Raw genomic sequence first — 16,520 nt, 5'->3', positions numbered from 1 at the left:
GAGTTATTTTTAAACATAATAAATTAAATAAAAAATTAAAAAATAATTGTAATTGCACACATGAGATGTAATAGTGCCCCAAATATACTATATCTAATGGATATTTCATAAATTTGTTGGCTGCCATCACTGGGAGGAAGGTGTGTTGGATATATTTGCCACCTTGAGTTATCTGAAAAAAATAAATAAATAAAAGCAGGATAGACACACACAAGGGCAGCTCAGCTCAGGTTAACATGCTGAGCTTGTCAGCTGGAAAGCTGGCAGCCCAGGTTCGAAACCCAAGCATCACACGACAGGGAAAGCTCCAGTCCTCACCCCAGCTCCTGTCAACCTAGCAGATTGAAAGCATGCAAATGCAAGTAGATAAATAGGTACCACTTCAGTGGGAAGGTAACAGCACTCTGTGACATCATGATAGTGTTAGCAGAAGCAAGAAACAGACTCCTTGTCACAAAACACCCCTCTTTATTTACCTCTTGTGAATTAATTGCATTCACCCACTGAAAACTCCAGGCAATAGTCCATCAAAGAGTTAACTGCAGTAACAGACCTTATCAGTTCCTTGCGATAATTACCAGGCCAGGCTGTGAGTTCCCAGCTGAAAGGCTGCAAATTAAGTTCTCACAAGCAGTCTCTGTGGCAAGAAACACAATGAGCAAAATCTTCAGAAATACGAACAGTTGTCTCCTATGACAAGCACTCCTCTTTCCTTCTATATATTCCCCAGCCAGGGAGGGGCCATTCAGCATCCATGTGTGCTTTGCTTCCCGAGTCAACTCCTTGTCCTCCATTGTTCCCCTCTCCTAACTGCTCTGCGCATACGTGCATCTGGAACAGGCCCCAGCTGTTCTTCCTCCTCATTCATATCAGCCTCCAAAGGCAGCTGCCTTTCCACTGGCTGGGAATTGTCAGGCAGTCCTGGCTCGATCTCTGCGTCCAGCACAGAGCATCCATCAGAGCCTTTCCCAGATTCCAGAACTGGCCTAGATTCCTCCCAAACCTCCTCATCATCCATGGTCTGGCTGGCAGGCCACAACAAATGGCCACATGACCTCAGAAATGTCTTCAGACGGTACTAGATTAATAGCCTTGAAATGAAGATGAGCAACCTCTTCCCCCTATAGTTGGCAATGATTAAAGGAGTAAAAACTGCAGGGACTCCTTGACCTTTTTATTTATTTATTTTATTTATTTATTTTTTTATTTTATTTGATTTTTATACCGCCCTTCTCCCGAAGGACTCAGGGCGGTGTACAGGCAAGATAAAACCAGCAATACAAATATACAAGTTAAAATATCATTTAAAAAACTTATTTAAAATTAGCCTGAAATTAAATTACCATAAACTAAAAACCCCGTTTAAAAATTAATAAAAACAACTAACAAATAAAGTAGGAAGAATACAGACAGGAGGTTGAACCACCTCATGGTGTGACCGGAACAATCTGGAACTGAACACACTCAAAACCATAGAAATGGTGGTAGACTTTAGGAGAAAACCTTCCGTACTTCCACCTCTTACAATATTAGACAAGACAATATCAACAGTAGAGACCTTCAAATTTTTAGGTTCTACCATATTGCAAGATCTAAAATGGACACCTAACATCAGAAAGCCATCAAAAAGGCACAACAAAGAATGTTCTTTTTGCACCAACTCAGAAAGCTCAAACTGCCCAAGGAGCTGTTGATACAGCTCTACAGAGAAATTATTGAATCTGTCATCTGCACCTCTATACCTGTCTGGTTTGATTCTGCAACCCAACAAGACAGACACAGACTTCAGAGGATAATTAAAACTCCAGAAAAAACAATGGCTTCCAACCTGCCTTCCATTGAGGACCTGTATACAGCAGGAGTCAAAAAGAGGGCTGTGAAAATATTTACAGCCCCCTCACATCCTGGACATAAGTTTTTTCAACTCCTACCTTCAAAACGACATTATAGAGAACTGCACACCAGAGCAACTGGACACAAGAACAGTTTCTTCCCGAATGCCATCACTCTTCTAAACAAATAATTCCCTCAACACTGTCAAACGATTTACTAAATCTGCACTACTATTAATCTTCCCATCACCCGTCTCCTTTCACTTATGACTGTATGACTGTAACTTTGTTGCTTGTATCCTTATAATTTATATTGACATTGATATTGTTTTCTGATTGCTTATTTGTACCCTATGACTATCATTAAGTGTTGTAAGTGTTGTACCTTGATGAAGGTATCTTTTCTTTTATGTACACTAAGAGCATATGCACCAAGACAAGTTCCTTGTGTGCCTAATCATACTTGGCCAATAAAAAATTCTATTCCATTCCATTCCATTCCATTCCATTCCATTCCATTCCATTCTATTCTATGAAGAAGAAATATTATCTGGCAATCCAGATAAGACCCACTGACACAAGATAGGCCTGTTCATCAGATGATCTTTTCCCCACGATTTCTGGCATGGAGATCTGGAGAACAAACGAACAATGAATTCACATAGGGGGGAAAAAATCCTTCTTTTGGAATCCACGCAGAGATTCTCTGTTCAATCTCTATTTTTCTCCGTTAAATTTTACCTCTTCCCAACCCTGCTGGCTTCCCTGTCGCCTTGTTTTATTGAACCCCAGTTTGCCGCTGCGAAGTTGCATGTTGCGTTTTCGATGCAGCTGGTTGCACAGAGGCGTCTGCGCCTTCTGGAGCTCAGCATGCCCAGTTTATGTGGTGGCACACATCTTGGCACAATTAAATGCTCCCTCCTTTTTAAAAAACAAAAACAAAAAAAACCACACACACGAGGAAGATGAGGCAAAATATTGGCTGTAATTTACTTAAAACCAGCTGGCATATTAATCATAACGTTTTGCCTGTTCTTTTCTCTCGCTTGGTGGTTTGGGTCCGTTCCCAACTGGTCTTTCCACTGTGTGGGTTGCTCCATTTAGTCCTTGGCTGTCCTCATCCTTCGGCAAGGATTGTGCTTCCTCATCGCATAATGATAGCCTGTGGGATGTATCAGAGAACAAATTGCTAGCTGTGCCACACAGTTTCTCAACTTTCCAGTCAGGCTTATAGCTCTGAGATGTTCCTGTCAGCTTTAGAAACCATATTAACACCGGAAGCTTCCACGCCACCACATTCTTGTGCTTGGGAAACTAGGAGGGGGGATTTAGTAGAGGGAATGTAGTTAGACATAATAGCATTCTTCTTTTTGGTCAAGGTCATGGCATGCCTGCATCCGGAGGAGGAGTGGTTGAAGTTAGTGTCTCAAGTTGGGACAGATGGTGATTGGACCATGTGATGGACTGATGGGTGGAGGGGCTGGATTTGGGGTTTTGATTTACTGAGGGAAGACCTTGAACTCTCAGATTTGGGTTTTCCCAGACGTGTCAATATATCTACTCTAATAAATGGGAACTTTGAGAAAATGCCTGTCTCGGAGTTTTAATTGGGGTTGGGTTCTTCTGGAATGCTGACAGTTCCTTGGTCTCCCATCCAAATACCAACCATATCTACACCTGCTTAGCTTTCCTTCAAGATCCAACCATGGTCTTAGTAGTATCTCTTGAAGGTAGTAAACAAGAAATGTGCATAATTTAGCCTTAAAAGACAGAAGGGATATTCAGTCAGTTTAATGGTCTGCTTGAAGCTACATCAGAAACAATAGAATGTAACGCTGAGAAAAATCCACATTTGCAATTATTCCAGCTCTGGGCAATGTATTCATTCAGGCATAACCATCAACCTTGAAAAAAAATTTAAAATGGGGAGAATGCAAAGAAGAAGACAAATGATACAATTTTGTGGTTCACACAGAGGGCACTTTTGTGCACTGCAAACAGCCAGACACTGATCTTGTGATAAAATTAAATTAACTGGGACATAGTGATTGGACTCATTAGCAACACTGTGGCTGCAAAACTGCTGTCTTAGTAAGAGAACTGCTGTATTTATTTAGTGTTTCAGGCAAAGGCCAAGAAAACTGAAGCTAAAATGTTGTTTGGCTGGCAGATATAGACTCCAAATGTAAACTGTAAAAAATTAGCAACAGAGATTAATCCAGTGTTGGATATTCGAGCCCAGAATTAAAATTTCAAGAGTTTGGAAAACACCATTCTTGTTTTTCTCTTTTACTGTGCTATGATAAAATTCAGAGAAACTGATTATCTATGCACCCTGTTTTCTTGATTTCCAAACCGGTTTTTATTTATTTATTTATTATTTATTATTTCAACTTCTATACCGCCCTTCTCCCGAAGGACTCAGGGCGGTTTACAGCCAACTAAGAAGAAAAAAAATACAAAAATCAAAAACAGATTTAAAAGATTAATTTAGATAGGCTGAAAATACTAAAATACAGAAAATACTAAAAACTATTAAAATCCCCATTAAAAACTATTAGGCCAGTCCTGCACAATGGAATAAAAGAGTCTTCAACTCACGCCGGAAGGCCGGAGGTCAGGGAATTGGCGTATCCCTGGGGATAGCTCATTCCAGAGGGCTGGAGCCCCCGCAGAGAAGGCCCTCCCCCTGGGGGTCGCCAGCCGACATTGTCTGGCCGACGGCACCCTGAGGAGACCCTCTCTGTGGGAGCGCACTGGTCGGTGGGAGGCCACCGGTAGCAGAAGGCGGTCCCGTAAGTAACCCGGTCCTAACCCGGTTGCATATGATTTATGATTTCTTGCAATGGGGCTGCAAGGCTGTAGTGTCGTGCATTTATTTTGCAACCGCCCCACTTTTGATGGCTTGTCAAAGTCACGAGGATGATTGTGAACACAACTATGCAAAATACGGAGCAATGTGTGTGCAAGATGGATGGTAGAAAGGCTTAACGTCCATATGCACAACCGCAACTCGTGACTCCTGATTTTTAATTTTAAATCCGTCTTGCAAGGGCATTCAAGGCAGGGGTGAAATGCTCCTGGTTCGGACTGGATCGCCTGATCCGATAGCGATGGTGGTGGGTGGTTTGGAGAACCAGTAGCAAAAATCCCTGCCCCCACCCCCCGGTCCAAGCCCAGCTGAGCTGCGTGATCATCAGAGGCTTTTTTTTTTACTTTTAAAAGCATTCTTTCTTCTGCTGAAAAAATGCTTTTGAAAGTAAAAAAGAAAGCCTCTGATGATCGCGCGGCTCAGCTGGAATCGTCAGTGCCTTTTAAAAGCATTTTTTCTACAACCTCTTTGGCCAACGAGGTTGTAAAAATGCTTTTAAAAGGCTCTGACGATCCCAGCTGAGTTGCCTGATCATCAGAGGCTTTTTTTCTTTTAAAGGCAAAAAAAAAATGCTCAGCGGAGCCTTTTAAAAGCATTTTTTCTACAATCTCTTCAGCATGTAGAAAAATGCTTTTAAAAGTAAAAAAAAAAAGTTGGCCATGCTCACCCAGTCACATTACCCCCCCAAGCCACGCCCACAGAACTGGTAGTAACAAATTTGACGTTTCACCACTGATTCAAAGTTAGGCTACACTAGCAAAATGTTAATGAAAGATTGACAAAAAAGAGGGAGGGATTTATCTGAACCAGAGAATAAGGCACCCCTTGGAAAACAGGCGCTTTCATAAGACATCACTAGGACACTTAAGTGACTATCACCATGAATTAACACAATAGGAGAGGCAGTTTGATGCAGTGGTTAAGGCACCAAGCTAGAAACCAGAAGACTGTGAATTCTAGTCCCATCTTAGACATGAAAGTGACTGGATGACTTTGGACCAATCTTCAGGAGATGGTGAATTCTAGTCCTGCCTCAGTTATGAAAGCCAGCTGGGTAACTTTGGCCAATTATCAGGAGATGGTAAATTCTAGTCCTGCCTTACGCATGAAAGGGACTGGATGACTTTGGGTCAATCACTAGGAGACAGTGAGTTCTAGTCCTGCCTCAGTAATGAAAGCCAGTTGGGTGACTTTGGACCAACCACCAGGAGATGGTGAATTCTAGTCCCGCCTTATGCATGAAAGGGACTGGATGACTTTGGGTCAATCACTAGGAGACAGTGAGTTCTAGTCCTGCTTTACGCATGCAAGCCGACTGGGTGACGTTGAGCTAGTCATTCTCTCATACCCCAAACCACTTCGCAGAGTTGCTGTTGTGGGAAAATAGGAGAAAAGGGTATTAGGCATACTCACTGCTTTGAGTTTTATGTATGTATGTATGTATGTATGTATGTATGTAGGTAGGTAGGTAGGTATGTATGTAGGTAGGTAGGTCTTTGGTTATTCGGGTTTTCTCCCACGTAAAATTGGAAGTGTCTTGGCGACGTTTCGACGAAGTCTCAATCATCATCTTCAGGCTGGGTGTTTACAGCTTCGTGCTTCTAGGAGAAATGTGTGATTCCAGCTGTTTCTTCCTTTTAACTGCTAGTGGGGGTTTGAACTGATTGGTTGGGTGCATGGCTGTGTTCTTGGCTGTGGGCGCTTGGCTGTGAAAATAGCCAAGTGCCCAACCAATCAGTTCAAACCCCCACTAGCAGTTAAAAGGAAGAAACAGCTGGAATCACACATTTCTCCTAGAAGCACGAAGCTGTAAACACCCAGCCTGAAGATGACGAATAAGACTTCATCGAAACGTCGCCAAGACACTTCCAATTTTACACGGGAGAAAATCCGAATAACCAGAGACCTATATACAAACACCCGCGAAAACCTCAGAAAATATATATATATATATATATATATTTATATATATCTATGTATATAAAAAGAAGGCTGGATAAAAAATAGTAATAATAAAAAAATAAAATAAAATACTGTCTGGGTTAATGTAGTTGTATGAGCCTTGAAGAAAAATACTTGATCTAAGAGAAAGCAATCCATTCCTAACTGGAGCATCATCTGCAAACAGGACTTGGCGCTTGCTCTTCAGCCTCCTACCCCATCTACCCTGTCTAATAATGTTGACAAACTCACATTGGCTGACTTGCCCTGGGCCTCGGACTCTTGAAAGATAGGCTGAATTCACCCAGTGAGATATATCAAGGTTTGACAGCCTTATTCTTTTTTTTTTCTTTCCCCAGCCTCCTTCTTTGTCAGTTGTCAGAGGCAGGAAAATCGGCCTGATGGATGAATTCTCCAGCTCTGCTTAAAACCATGAGTCACTTTAGTAATCCAGCCTACAGTGATGGATGACAAGTTCATTCCCCCATTGGCAAAAATCAGCTGATGGAGGAGCTTTGTGCAGCTGCTGCTTCAGCAACGAAGAAGCAAAAGGCAGAAAGGAAGTTTGGTTTCCTACGGAACAACTAACCATCTTCTGCAGAAAGTCAGCACTCACCCATCCTGCTAGAGCAGGGGGAGTCAACCTTTTTATATCTACCGCCCACTTTTGTATCTCTGTTAGTAGAAAAATTTTCTAACCGCCCACCGGTTCCACAGTAATGTGCCGTGTATCGTCGTTTGCGCATGCCTCTCGCGCATTGTGGATTGGGTTGGGGGAGGGGCGCCAGCTACCAGCTCTGCTTGTCTGTTACAACTGGGTGGTGTGGGGGGAGATGTGCGAGCTATTCTGGGACGAGGCTCTTTTGTTTGCGGTCACACTATAGCGCCATTTACTTTCACTTATGTAACGTGAACTAAACTTATGCGCGGGTGATACAACTAGTATATTTTCAGAAATTTAAATTGTCACAGGGAATTTTATGAAAACCTAATGAAAATGTTTTTAAATAACCTATGAAAATTTTTTAAAAAGACAATTAAATTAAAAAAAGGAAAATGCTTCAGTATCGGATAAATGAGAAAGAAGGACTCACTGGAGAAGAGCCTAATGCTGGGAAAGATTGAGAAGAAGAAGAAGGGGACGACAGAGAACGAGGTGGCTGGATGGAGTCACTGAAGCGGTAGGCATGAGTTTAAATGGACTCCAGAGGATGGTAAAGGACAGGAAGGCCTGGAGGAATGTTGTCCATGGGGTCGCAATGGGTCAGACACGACTTCGCAACTAACAACAACAATCGGATAAAACCCCTACCACCCACCATGAAAGCTGGAATTCCCACTAGTGGGCGGTAGGGACCAGGTTGACTACCAGTGTCATAGAGCCATGATGGCAAACCTATAGCACGTGTGCCACAGGTGACATATGGAGCTATATCTGTGGGCATGCGAGCGTTGCCCTAGCTCAGCTCCAGGACGCATGTGCATGCTGGCTAGCTGATTTTCGTGCCTTCTGGGCCCACCAGAAGTTGGGAAACCAGCCATTTCTAACCTCCGGAGACCCTCTGGGTGTGTGTGGGGAAGGCCGTTTTTGCCCTCCCCAGGCTCCTAGAAAGGTTCGGGGAGCCTGGTGAGGGTGCAAAACAGGTCTACTGGGCTCACCGTGCCATGGCGTGGCAAAAGCGGGGGGAGCGCAAGGGGGTGGGTGTCACGCACACATGTGTGGGGGGTAGGTTACATTAAATTAAAGACCCCTTCGCTCTCCCCCTGCTTTTGGCACATGGCGGCAAAAAGGTTAGCCATCACTGTCCTAGAGAATGAAATATTTTGGGGAATATCAAAAAGGCAGGATAGAATATGTCCCCTAGAGGAGAGATGGGGAAAAATCTTAAGGGAGGCAGAAACCGACCCCAGTCCCCCTGCCCCAAACAGAAACTGAGGAGGCCATTTTTTCGAAATGCAGATTTGGTAATCCATGTAAGTAAGCAAGATTGGGTCGGAGAGAAACTCCAGATAAGGGACACAATTAGGCAAGCCAAAGGTTGACAAGGTTAGCTCAGATAAACACCTAGGATTTGCATTTCCCCTTTTGCCTATACAGCCAGCCATGACCCCTACATGACAATATAGGAATCAAGAAAGTGTTTAAAAAAAAACCCCACCCATTCTCAACTCCATTTTGTCAGCTCTCCCAGAACTGCATGCTGTGTGCGTGTTGGTTTGTTCACCAATAAATGGATCTTTCTTTCTTAAGTAGCCTCCATTTAATTCCCGGCTTGGAAGTGGACTGAAAGGGCTGACCTTTTACGAAATTTGCAAAATTATCACCAGGAGTTGCTAATAGGCAAGCGCAAACCATGAAGGGTTCAATTTAGATGAGCAGCTCAACTGAAACCTGAGTTTGGAGATTGCCAGCCTTGCTCTTTAAGTCAAATTGATCTGATTGATTCAATAAAGGATATTATTTGATTCAACAAAGGGATTCAATAAAGGTTGGAAGTATTAGTACCACTTTACTTAATAAGACCACACATGGAATACTGTATTGCATCCAATTTTGGTCACTGTTAATATAAAAAAAGATGTTGAAATACTGGAAAGAATACAGAGACGAGCAAAAAGGCTGATTAGGGGGCTGGAGGCTAAAACATATGAAGAACGGTTGTAGGAACTGGGTATGTCTAGTCTAATGAAAAGAAGGACTAGGGGAGACATGATCACAGTAGTCCAATATTTGAGTGGCTCCTACAAAGATGAGGGGCTCAACCTATTTTCCAAAGCACCTGAAGGCAGGACAGGAAGCAATGGATGGAAACTAATCAAGGAGAGAATTAACCTAGAACTAAGGAGAAATTTCCTAATAGTGAGAACAATTAACCAGTGGAATGCTTTGCCTTCAGAAGTTGTGGGTGTCCCATCGTTGGTAGCTTTTAAGAAGAGATTGGATAACCATTTGTCCGAAATGGTGTAAGATCTCCGGCTCAGGCAGGACTAGAAGACCTCCAAGGTCCCTTCCAACTCTGTTATTCTATGTTCTAGAGGGAGCTTTCTGTACACGGGAATAAAAATCTGTTGAGCCTCTGAATTGGTCTTAAGGAAGATGATTTGATTGTCAGGCAGCAAAACAATTTGGTCCAATGACTTAGTTCAGAATGAGGTTTTGTTCAAATCACTTCCAATAGAGCCTTCAGATAAAACCTTTGGATAATTGTGGTTGCTGGAAGAATAAACACACAGAGTCCTGCATGATGGACTATCTATCTATCTATCTATCTACCTATCTATCTATCTATCTATCTATCTATCTATCTATCTATCTATCTATCTATCTATCTATCTATCTACCTACCTATCTACCTACCTACAGATCAGTAGTTTTCTTGGCAAGAATTCAGAAGTGGTTGCCTCCTTCTTAGGGCTGAGAGAAAATGACCGGCCCAAAGTCTCACCTAACTGGCTTCATATCCTGTGGCAGCACTAGAATTCTTCGTCTCCTAGTTTCTAGCCTGAGGCTTTTCGTGGCTGGAGATGATGCTGGCTGAGGAATTCTGGGATTGAAGTCCACACATCTTAAAGCTGCCAAAGCTGAGAAACACTGCATTAAGCCAACTATTTCTAGCAACTACCTTGTTCTTCAGTGACAGGAAAAGCAGGAAAAGGGAAATCTGAAATAGCAGGACTTTTCAAGATGGGAGGGAGGAAAACAACATCTCACAACTGGTTCATCATCAGTATGGAGAGATATTGCTTTAGCAGAACTGAGATCCTTTGCTAAAGACCTCCAACACTGCAAGAACCCATATTGGATGATAGTTCTGTCTTTAGGTAGGAATAGTCAAGGCTCTGGTTTTCCTAGTTACAATGTATGGCTGTGAAAGTTGGACCCTAAGGAAGGCTGAGCGCCAAAGAATTGAGGCCTTTAGTTTTCTTGGCAAGAATTCAGAAGTGGTTGCCTCCTCCTTAGGGCTGAGAGAAAATGACCGGCCCAAAGTCTCACCCAACTGGCTTCATATCCTGTGGCAACAAACAGGCGAACAAACAAATCAGTCCTAGAGGAGATCAACCCTGACTGCTCCTTAGAAGGTCAGATCCTGAAGATGAAACTGAAATATTTGACCACCTAATGAGAAGGAAGGACTCCCTGGAGAAGAGCCTAATGCTAGGAAAGATTGAGGGCAAAAGAAGAAGGGGACGACAGAGAACAAGGTGGCAGGATGGAGTCACTGAAGCAGTAGGCATGAGCTTAAATGGACTCCAGGGGATTGTAGAGGACAGGAAGGCCTGGAGGAACATTGTCCATGGGAACACAATGGATTGGACACAACTTCACAACTAACAAGAACTAGGTAGGAAATGACCATTAACTAACTTTAAAAATTCTTCCCTTTTCATGGTTCTTGGCTGTTTACCATGTCAAAGAGGCTCTTTCTTCCAATGCAGCAGTTTACATTTGTTCCTTCTCTGAATTCTGCTGAGGTTAGTGCTCCGTTTTCAATTCTCCTTCCCTTTGTTTTTATTCTGCGTTATATTAGGGATATTCTTTATAGGAATCTATTTTAAATTTTTGAAGGCTGCTTTGGCAGCCTTGAGTAACAAAAGCAGTATTGTTTTACCATTTCCATAGTGTTACTTTTAAGAAGAGACTGGAAAGCCATTTGTCGGAAATGGTTTCTTACTTGAGTAGCAACTAGAGGACCTCCAAGGTCCCTTCCAACTCTGATGATGATAATGATGTAATCCAAGCTGCTGAGTTTTAGAAGTGTTGCATGGCTCAAGAAACAAGGGCATAAAAAAACAAACAAATCAGGATCCCCTCGTTTTCTTCTCAAAAAATTTCTCCCCCCAAATGAGAACTGTGCTTACCTTATATGAGTTTCTTAACTCTTGTAGGAAGTTAGCACCCACCACCGTCCTAGGAAAATGAGAGATATTATGGGAAATATTAAAAGGGTAGAATATTTCCCCAAAAGGGAGGCAGAAACTCCGCCCCCACCACCTTTGACAATGGGCCATTAAGGCCTGAGCAAGTCCATTCTACACAACAAAGATAGGATTAGTCCTCTACCCATCTAGTAACTGAACTCATCACATGGCGCCTGGGGAGATTACATCAGCCAGCAAGGCTCAACCAAGCCTGGGAGACAGACAGCCTACAAAGTTAGCTAAGATCCCCGCCTCCTGGGAGTCTGACTACCAATCAGAATTAATTAATTAATTAATATTTCTAGACCGCCCTTCTCCCGAAGAACTCAGGGCGGTTTACAGCCATATAAAAACAATATTACAAACCTTAAAATAATTTAAAATGAAATATTTAAATTTAGGCTAACTCCATTTAAAACCCATTTAAAATTCCCAATTAAAACTATCAGGCCAGTCCTGCGCGATGAAACAGCCATGTTTTCAGCTCGCGTCGGAAAGTCCGGAGATCAGGGAGTTGGCGAATACCAGGTGGTAGTTCGTTCCAGAGGGTTAGAGCCCTCACAGAGAATGCATTTTTTACACAGGAACAGGAAGCTCTAGGGTGGGGCCCAGAGAGGGCATAAAACCCAGGTACTCTCAGCATCTCTGCCCTTTTTCTGCTCAGGATCTCAAGCCATGCGATCCTGTTCATCAATAAACCTTCCTTTCAAGCAACTTCCATGAATCTAGTGTCTTTTTCCCCACTTGAAACTGAAGGATATTTCTTCCAACACCCTCATAAACAAAACACAAAGGGTAACTCTTGAGCTGATTTAACATCATCAAATGGTAACTATAGATACCCTTTAAAAAGAATGGTCCACTTGCAATTCCAAGGTGAAAAAAGTTATCAGATGTCTCTCTCTCTCTTTATTTATTGATGGGGTGGCAATTCTTGGAATTCTTCATATCAGGGCTTCCAAAATTGGCACTATGCATAGTCCTTGACTTATCCTCGAACCAATCAATCCAGAGGTTCAAATAACAAGGCTCAAATTATCCTACTACAGGCACATTATATGTGAAGCTTTCTGGAGAAGGCTCTGCTGCTGGAAAGTTGGAAGGAAAGAGAAGAAGAGGAGAACCAGAAACAAGGTAGATGATCAGTTACCATGGAAATGGGACCACCATTGGAAACCCCAAAGGACCAGGCTGGGGATAGATCATCTTAGAGAAAATTTACCTTTGTGATTGCTAAGAATTGATATTAACTTGATATCACACAATCAATCAATCAGTCAATCAATCAATCAGCTAACCACTTTCTTCTTTTTCTTACCGACCACACTGAATAAATGTCCATGAGTAAATGGAGAGAAAGAAAGGAAAATGGGAAGAATCCTATCATGGAACCCTTCACCCAAAGACCTTGATCTGACCAAGAAGGACCAGGCAGAGGAATGATAACGCTACATCAATTATGAAGTGTAAGGAATGTGATGGAGAGTTCATAGTGTAGTTCACTCTAGGAGAAGGAATGGCAGAAGCTGAGGGTGGAGTTAAAAGAGGAATAAGCCTAGAATCCCTACGTAGCCACAAGTGAACTAAGTCCAGCCTCTCTTGAGTTCTGTTGAACCTTCTCTAATTCTAAACAGGTGCTGACCTGTTAATTGAGAAGATTCTTGTGCATGGCAATAAATCACTTTAATTGAACCTTCATGTGTGGACCTGGCCTTTCTCACCTGATACCCATCTATCTGTCCCTGGACTGTCCCTGCTTTGTCTTCTGGGAAGGCTGCCTGGCTGCCATGTATTTGGGGAGAGATTAGGGGTGAAATGCAAACCAATACTAAAAAAAAAACTATTGGTTCTGGCGACCCAGAAGTTAGAAAGCTATCGGTTCGGGTGAACCGGTAGTTAAAAAAAGCTACTGGTTCGTTCAAACTGGTATTTCTGACAATCAGCTGTGCCGCGTGATTTATAGTAGCTAGAAAGCAGGAAATCCTGCTTTCTAGCGAACCTAAATCGCGTGGCACAGCTGTTCCCCCTCGCTGTTCTACTTACCTTCTTAAGCCTCCTTTTTCCGTGCACAGCGTGTGTTTGGTGTGCAGTATGCATGTGTGTGCAGCATGCGTTTGGCCCATGCACACGTGCAGTGCGCGTTTGACACACACCGCGCATGTGCAGGAAGTGAACCGGTGGCAAACCGCGGAGGATTTCACCACTGGGAGAGATGCTTCCATGGTGCTATTCCAGCCAAGCTGACCTAGCTTGTATCTCATCCGACTTCTGCGGTGCTCCTAAGAAACACAGCTAAAGCAAAGACCAGATGGCAGAGTGTGATTTACAGCTTCCTGTTTAAGGAGAACGAGTGAAATTTGTTCTTCCGGGCAGGTTGATATGTTTGTTTCCCCTGTTTGCCCCCTCCCCCGCCTTCAGCATTTTATTTCATGGTAGCAAAGCAAGAGAGCACAGTCTGAATTTTCCATTTAGGACAGGAGGCTGGGCAGTGGCCAGACTTTTAGGGCACAATGCAAGGAAAGCATTTCCTTGAATCTTTTAAAACTGCAGCTTGCCTGCTGGAACAGTTTGTTCCTTACAGCGAGTTGCTTTTTTCAAAGAAAGAGTCTGGATTTTGGCAGGGGTGTGGAAGAGGAGTGTGGAAAAACTTTTCTGTAACAGAAGCCTCTGGCCTACGAAAGGGAGAGAACGAGAGCTTTCCAAATTGCCCATGCCGACAGCTAGCCAAATGAAAAGAAAAGCTATTGTTCCTTCCTTAAGGCAAAGATTCAAAGGCATCTTGGTTGTGTCAGTCAGGTTCAGGAGTATGAATTACTCAGAGTCTTACTCCACGATTAGGAGAGCCATCCCGGCGCTCTTACAGATTATAAGGTTTCACCGTGTCGGTAGTACGGTGGGAATTGCACCCTAATATAAAGACTATTGGGGACGTGGTAGCTCAGTGGGTAAGACGCTGAGGTTGTCGGTTGAAAGGTCAGCAGTTCAGCGGTTTGAATCCCTAGTGCCCCGTAACTGGTGAGCTCCCATTATTTGTCCCAGCTTCTGCCAACCTAGCAGTTCAAAAGCACGTAAAAAATGCAAATAGAAAAATAGGGACCACCTTGGTGGGAAAGTAACAGTGTTCCGTGCACCTTTGGCGTTTAGTCATGCCGGCCACATGACCACGGAGACGTCTTTGGACAGTGCTGGCTCTTTGGCTTTGAAACAGAGATGAGCACTACCCCCTAGAGTCGGGAAGGAGTAGCACATATGTGCGAGGGGAACCTTTACCTTTACCTTTATAAAGACTCTTAAATAAAGAGTCACGGGGAAGTATAAAAATTAGATAGATGAATGAATGAATGAACAAAATGAATCAATGAATGAATGAATCAAAATAAATCACTCCAACTCTTCAGTATATAAAATGTATTTATTTGTTTATTTATTTGTAACTTTCTATAAATAAAGTGTAAAATGGAGACCCAGATTGTTGGGGGCAATATGCTGTAAACTCCTTAGAGGGGGCTATAAACTGGTATATAAGTCTAAGTGCTAGAATAGAATAGAATAGAATAGAATAGAATAGAATAGAATAGAATAGAATAGAATTTTCTGTTGGCCAAGTGTGATTGTACAGACAAGGAATTTGTCTTGGTGCATATGCAATTTCTATTTGCTATATAAACTTCTAGTATGCTTTAGTCTAGACCAATGTTACTCAACCTGGGCAAGTTTAAGATGTCTGGACTTTAATTCCCAGAAGCTAGGCATTCTGGGAATCGAAGTCCAGACATCTCAAAAGTTGCAAAGATTGAGAAACCCTGGACTAGATGACTAGTTTCCAGTGATCTATATTGACAGTAGTGGGTTTCACTTACCTTCACTACCAGTTTGGAATCGGGACCGTGTGTGTGCACGTTTGTTTCGCTTGTGCACAGCGCTTCTGCAAATGCGCAGAGCGTCTATGATGACATCCAGGCGGGTGGACAGAGCCTTCCGCCACCACCACTACTGGATCGCCCGAACCAAGGCGAACCGGTAGAAACCCCTCACTGTATATCAGTGTGTGGACTTCAACTCCCAGAATTCTTCAGCAGGTTAAAATCATGATATTTTTTTGTTTTTTAAAGTAGCGCTAGTCTTAGGAAAGTGTCCAATAAATGTTAACTCTCCAATTCATGAGGCTCTGGGTGCAAAATCCTTCATCCTCACAGACGTACCACTGCAGTGATGTTGATTCTGGTTTTATCTGCAAACATTTTCCCCCCTCTCTCGTCGAAAGATTTAAAAGTCAGTTGTAAAAAGAAAGAAAAGCGCTTCTTTTTAAAGAATGAGATTGAATTGTAGGGCACAGGAAGATCTGTTCTGAATTAGACATGTTTCTCTCCACATTACTTGCAAATGCTTCCTAGATTTGCACATGCTTTCCCCAACCTTGTTTACCAAGATTTCAGCTACAGAGCCGTAGGCAATGTTGCCATAGCGTACGAGCGATTTGGAAATTATCTCCTCAAACAGCTCTTTAATTTGCCAAACAGAAATGTTACATCAAACAGCCTCGATTGATTGGAAGAAAAGGGGGGAAAAAAACTATGTAGAAGGATTTGGCTTCCCTCAGAAAAAGCTGAGTCACTCTTGCCTGAAAAAAGATTTATCATTTTTCTTGATAAACTTATTCCTTAGATGCTGCCTCTGTTTATTTGTTTTGGGTGGTGATACTTGTTAAAAATTTAAGGAAATGCCTTTGTCTTTTGATGGGGACAGTGAAGTAGACTTTTAACTTAGTATTTTGTGGAAGTTGCATTTTCCCAAAGATTAGACAGGGATAATGGTATCTGCGGTTTGACACACTTAGAAAGGAATTCTGGTAAGGCTACAGGAAGAAAAGAAAAAACTTCAGGGTATACCCACTATCTTGTCCACCTTTTGCTGATAGGAATGCTATTGAGTTTGTAGAACTGCCATATCTGGGC

The 16,520-nt window shown here is 42.6% G+C and overlaps 1 long non-coding RNA gene across 1 annotated transcript; it reads right to left on the bottom strand.

Moving 5' to 3' along the window:
• Window positions 1-1,380: 1,380 nt before the first annotated feature.
• On the bottom strand, window positions 1,381-13,849 carry LOC131195286 (uncharacterized). Its single transcript, XR_009154397.1, has 3 exons — window positions 13,609-13,849; window positions 11,506-11,554; window positions 1,381-2,994 (listed from the first exon to the last, which is right to left on the bottom strand). It is a non-coding gene; the product is annotated as an uncharacterized LOC131195286 (long non-coding RNA).
• Window positions 13,850-16,520: the final 2,671 nt, after the last annotated feature.

Source organism: Ahaetulla prasina, chromosome 3 (assembly GCF_028640845.1).
Source record: "Ahaetulla prasina isolate Xishuangbanna chromosome 3, ASM2864084v1, whole genome shotgun sequence".
Lineage (NCBI taxonomy): Eukaryota > Metazoa > Chordata > Lepidosauria > Squamata > Colubridae > Ahaetulla > Ahaetulla prasina.
The sequence above is the reverse complement of the archived record's forward strand: the minus strand, read 5'-3'. Positions and strand labels throughout refer to the sequence as shown.